We start from the raw sequence: 6,329 nt of genomic DNA, 5'->3' as shown, positions 1-6,329 counted from the left end.
TTGGGGAGAAGGAATTTAAACTCGGGTGGGAGAGGGCTGGGAAGGCACATTTTGAGCCTGGGCCACAGTGTTGAGGAACAGTGAACAGAAAAGAGAATGGCAAAGCAGGAAAAGAAGCTAGGAGGGAAATAAAACCAAAAACAGAGAGCTGAGTCGAAATACTTCAAGGGAAAACTTCAGGTGTTGGGAGTGAAGATGGAACCCACAGCCAAAGCCACCTGCAGGCACTGGAGTCAGGACACCCCCAGGGAACACCCACCAACCGTGCCTCCATGGCCGGAGCTCCTAGGTGCTTGTGGGGCTGGGAGCAGGACCTCAGACCCTGTGCACCACAGGCACCATGGTGGGGCTGCTGGGAAAGGTGGAAGCTGAAATTGCGTCCCAGATCAGGCAGGCAGTGTTTGAGCAAAGGCTGTTCCGGGAGAGGGAATGAGTGGGAAGAGCTGCTGCAGGAGGTAGTTTGGGCCTAGAAAGCCAGAAGCCCCTGTGACTGTACAGCAGACAATCAGGAAGAGGAGAAGGGAGAGACTTTTTTCTGAATGACTTGACAAGACCCTGGACATAGAGCACAGGGGTGCTGTTACCTGACTTACCTTTAAAATAATCATTCTGATTACTGTGTTAAGAATAGAGTGTTAGCCAGGCCCAAAGGTGCATGCCTGTGATCGCAGTACTCTAGGAGGCTGAGGCAGGAAGATTCCAAGTTAGTGACATAGCAGGGACCTGTCTCAAAGTAAAAAAAAAAAATTAAAAAAATTAAAAAGGCTGGGGATGTAGCTGAGGACTCAACCCCCAGTACTGTGAAAAAAAATTTGACTAGAGTAATCAGGGAAGGGCTTCTGCTGTAATGATCCAGGCAGAGGCTGTAAGGGGTTTGAAACACTGATGGTACAGAGGCAGAGGTTGTGAGAAGTGGTCCGATTTGGGCTCCAGGTCAGGCCCTGAAAGAGGAAAGGTCCCTCTTTCCTATGGAGGGAATCACAGTGACAGGAGTTGGACTGCTTCTCAGCGCGGCAGGGTCACTCTTCCTCATCCACACACATGCACTTCTTCCTGCTTACCTGAGAGCCGTGTGCAGCTCCCAAAGCCAGGCCTGGAGGGCTTTGGAGAATAGAAGGGGAAGGGGGAGATTAGCTCAGGATTGCTGAGGGGACAGACAGGGACAGAGGGGGTGAGAAAGAAAAGGTCCCCATGGTGTCCTGGAGCCATTCCCCGGTCCCTTTGGGGTCACTGAGCAGGGTGGTGGGCTGTCAGTGTCCTGTGTCCCCCTCCTCCCTCCCAGCAGCAGCTGCACGCTCACTAAGTCCTGCATCTCCTGCATGAGACCAGGAGGCACCTGGCGCAGCTGCCAAACATCACCCGGGTGTGGAGCTGCTACAGCGAGATGCTCACAGTATGTGGTAAGAGCCCAGGGCCACAGCTGATGGGCACCAGTGTGGAGGGACTGGGGTTGGCGAGCAGGTCGAGTTCCCTTCCTTCAAACTGCCTGTCACCCACGTGCCTCATGCTGTGTAGAAAAGGGGGTTCAAGGGGAGCTCAGGCAGCTCAGACGTTGTCCTGACTCTAAAGTCACACCTTAATCACACACTGGGTTCTCCTTGAGGGACAGCACTTTGCCTACCAGCACGGAGCAAACCCAGTCCACATAGTGTCCCCTCCCAGAGAGTCCGGGTCCCAGCTGTGTCCCTTGTTCTTCATCTTCAGAGACAGCCCGCGTCTGTCGACAGGGGCCGAGGCCCATACTCAGTCCAGGGCCACATGCAGGCTACACACGTCCCATTCATCCCCCACAACCTCAGACTTTAAACCCCAGTGTTCCCACAATGGGAGGGTTTCATATTAAAGTCTAGATTTTACAATTTCTCTTGAAAACTCACCTGATGCTGACCCTGTAACCAGAGCAGAGCCTTCCCGCTCTTGCCTGCATTGCAGACCTGCATTGTTCTGTCTACCACTGCTTAAAAAGGCAGGTCACTTGCTATTTATGAATCTCATGCAGGAGTACTGGTGCTCTCTGCTCACAGCCACTGCAGCAAGGAGGACATAATGAGCGTCTGTTTTTGATGTAGGAAAATTAGAGAGCAGCAGATTCTTTGTCAGGTTTTTTAGGTACAATGTTTTCCTCTTTACAGTAAAAATTAGGATGAGGGGTAAGGACCAACAGAACTGATGCTCTTTTCCTTTGTTAGGAGACTTACATGGCCAGTTGGATGACTTGATATTCATGTTCTATAAGGTATGAACGTTCAAAGTTCCTTTCTGTGAGATTTAATTTAGAAGTTCAGACACAGTATGCAGTAAACTGATGCTTAAACTGTGCTAGAACCTTTAAATTATTTTTTTTAAATATTGGCTTCTATGCAGTAAATATATGGTATAAAAGCATTGCATTTTATCCTAGTAAATTTTTTGTATACTGTTTAACAAATATTAAAATCTTAGCTTAACAAGTTGAAAGAAGCATTATTTAGCAAATGATTTTATTTTTTCTAGATAAAGAGGTTTGGTTACTATCAAAGCAACCAAAAGCTATTTTTATGTCTATGATTAGCTATAAAATGCAGACCGTGGAACATGTGAATATCATAATATTTTAATGTGATATTATTAGACACATAGACTATACTTCCCAAAGTATTTCCCCGTGTGTTTTCTTATTTAATCCTGAGGCTGCTGTGGTAGTAATTATTACTATTGTTAGTAATTATTTGATTTTGGTTTGGTTTTGGGGTTTTTTTTTGGTACCAAAGATGGAACTCAAGACCTTGCACTTGCAAGGCAGGTGCAGAGCCAATGAGCTAAATCCCCGGGCCTTGTTACTATTAGTATTTTAATGTGGCCGGAGCTTAAAAGTGGCCTTCGTATCTTCACCCAGGCCCTTGCACTGCCCACAAGGATGGCCGCATCGACATTAACGAGTTCCTGGAGGCCTTCCGCCTGGTGGAGCAGTCCTGCTCAGTGGACACAGCCTTAAGGGATGTGCAGGACAGCAGCTGCAGTGGCTTCGGCACATCCTGACAGCCCAGGTCTACTCCTGCCTCCTAGCCGATGCCCAGCTTGCTGGGACTTGAGCTGGTAAACCTGCTATCGCCATGCATGAGGGGTGCCTTGCACTTGGGTTTGGAGGGGCAGATGGTGTGTGTGTGTGTGAGCACACGTGTGTGTGTACAGGTGCTTTTAGGAATATAGTACCCCACCCCCACCTCCCGTATAAGTATTTTTAAATTCTGAAGTCTACTTCAGTTAGGAACTACTGATAACCCTACACCTTTATTGTTTCCATTTTATACTTTTCTTGGAAGGGGATAAGAAAGGACTTAAATTCCATTGTTCTTTTACATACATTTTTCTCTAAAACTCTAAAATGAATATTTTGTTTATGCAATATGAAATGATTTCATTACCTATGTGACAAATTTAATAAGCCTTACATTCAGTGGAGAACAATAAATTTGTCTTCATTAATCAGAAAGGGTCGAGGCCATCCTTTTCTGTTCATCAGCATCTCTTACTAAAGCCTGTGCTTTTCATGAATGTTAGGTGTGCTTGACACCTCCTTGGCACTGCTGCATGGCTGAGGACACTCTTGGGCTGACCTTCAGGATCTGTAGGCCGTGCTCCGAGATGTGCACCCTGGAGGGGGTGCTGCAGAGGGAGTGGCTGGCTGTGTTGGAAGCTTAGTTCACACCATGCATCTAAACATAATAATGCACATGTAGCCCCAGAAATTTAGCTCTCACTTCTTTCACAGATTTTCAACTGCATTCAAAGAATTTCAACTATCCACATAATAGTAAACACTTCCTGTTCTGGCCCTGGAGTCTGTGTGCTTGCAGGCTGGGTGGTTCACAGTGGGCTGCAGCATGGACAGCTTGGTGCCCTCCCTTGCTGGCAGGGTGCATGTAGAAACAATACCTGGCCTGGAGCCGGGTTTGATCCGATGTGTAAGTTCTTCCTCAGGCCAGTTAGTGACTTCTCCTATTGTGTTCAATTGATTATGGAGGTTTGCACAACCTTGTGCGGATATCACTGTTAGAATGCCGAAAGAAACATTCTCAGAACCAGCTGTGCAAAAAAGCCAGCCAAAGAGCTGTGGAGAGCAGATGGAGAAAGCCATAACTCACATACACAGTGCCCAAACAGCTTCAGCCTCAGAACCAAACATCTCACCATGGTCAAGGAGCTATCTTATTAGACAAGTGTTTGTAGATATGACACACAATGTCACAAGTAGTCATTGTAAAGATAAAAATAAGTAGTCACCATAACACCTGGAAGCGATGACATCTTTGTGTATCTCAGTGGGGCCACTTATTACGTGAAGCCAGATTCAGGAGCAGGTATCAAAATCTGTTTCCCGTAAGGTTCTGACTGCAGTAAGGTCACTCAGGCCAATGTGGTCTGAAAAGCCTAAGCCTTCTGGGCCAGGGGTTTAACTCAGTGGCACCACCGCCTGCCTTGCAAGTGCAAGGTCCTGAGTTTGATCCCCCGTAGCAAAACAAGCAAACAAAACAGCCTAAGGCTTCAGATGTCAGAAATTTCAAGATGACTGTTCCAAGCCACCAAGCACAGCCTTGAATTAACCAGAAGTTGAATTCAGGAACTCCCAGTCTTTGAATTTTATTTCTCTTTCGAACGCTCACTCATGTCATTCATTACCAGTGATGAAGAATAAGAAGATGAGTACATTGGATTTCCTAACATCCATGTAAAACAGAGAATAACTGAAACCACGTTCATATAAATGAGCTGCTGGAATTTGCTTGGCTTTATGTACCCCAAACATACATGGGAAATGACGGGGTTGACTGTGAAAGTATAAACTGAGCAAAAAGCAGCATTGGAAGACAGAGGGCAACTGGATGTCTCCCATAATTGTGGGAGGACCTGACAGTCGCAGATAAATGCACATCTGAAGCAACAGGAGGGATATGAAGAAATTTCACGGAGAGGTATGAAATTTCACATCATGGGGGCTTCGTAGGGCTTATAGCGCAGCACAGTGCTGTCATCAGACCTGATGGCGTCCACTTTGGCACTCAGCGTAGATGCAGAGAATCTCACCAATCACCCTTAAGGTACAAAGCACACCCGTGTCAAAGCTTGCAGGTCTCCCAATCCCCACAGCTCTCCACTTCACTTAAAGGTTTTTATTCTCATGACCTCCTAGCAGGTTGGTCTTAGTTTCTGCTCCAAGTAAATTCATTATGCCTGTGAATGTGCCATACCAGGATACCAAGACTACTGACTCTGGATAAAGATGGATTTGTTTTGAGTTCCAGCAGAGAGTGCTCTGCAAAACAGAGCACAGCCTGCTTCCCCAGGGTCCTCCAGGTGCCCCGCAGATGGTGGTGAGTGACCTCGGGGGTCCGAGGATGGGCTGTGACTCTGCCCTGCAGGCTCTTAGATCCCTCGCTGTGACTGCCCATTGGCTGGGCACAGGCTTTGAAGAACAGGCCAACTGCTCTCCCACCCCACTTTGACAACCTTATGGCAGCAGTGGCCTTGGAGCCAGAACCCCTCAGGCCCAAGAGTCCTTCCAGTCCAGCCTTGCTGGCCTAGGCAAAGCTCCCTCCAGCAGTCAAGGACTTGGCATCTTGGAGTAGCTGCAGCAAGGTGTGGTGAGAAGAATGGCAGCCTCTGGACAGGTCGTAGAAGGCAGGCCTGAAAGCTCAGCCACTTCTGGCCACAGAACTGCGCTGATCTGGGTCCTGAAGTGACTGCTCTATCCCAGTTGCGGAGGAGACTCCTTGTGAGGAGGATGAATAAAGGCCTCACCTGTCCTGCAAGGTGAGGGAGCTCAGGCTGAGGACGGGTGGAAAAGTTGGTGGGCCATGGACAGTTGCCAAAGAGAGCGACGTAAGGTAACATTCCATTTGGCTAATTGGAAATGCCCACCACACTTTGGGAAGAGTTTCTGGCCATTTTCAGAAGGCCTGTGTGTATAATATGAAAAAGCTGCTTTCAACCATTCCCCCAACATTTTAAAAGAAGACTTCCTACATGTGGACAATACAGGTGTAAGGAAGTTGGCGATGTATAATAAAGTAGATAGAAAAACCACACATCTTGGAAATGCCCATTTGTATAAAAGACAGAAAAGAAACATTTTCTGAAAGTGACTTTGAAATGAAGTTGGGTAGACCACCCGGAGAAGCCACACTAGGAGTGACACTTGTCTGCATTTGTTCTGTGGGATAGAGAACACAGAGCAGAAGACAGAAGGGAAGAATATCCAGTACTGGACTGGTTTCATGTAGAGGATGTTGTTTGTTTTGTAACCACTGTTTTCTGTGTGCATTTTAGTCCTCATTACTATATATATATAT

Source organism: Fukomys damarensis, unplaced genomic scaffold, assembly GCF_012274545.1.
Source record: "Fukomys damarensis isolate Sample0158 unplaced genomic scaffold, DMR_v1.0_HiC HiC_scaffold_37, whole genome shotgun sequence".
In the NCBI taxonomy this organism is placed as follows: domain Eukaryota; kingdom Metazoa; phylum Chordata; class Mammalia; order Rodentia; family Bathyergidae; genus Fukomys; species Fukomys damarensis.
This window is presented reverse-complemented; position numbering follows the sequence as displayed.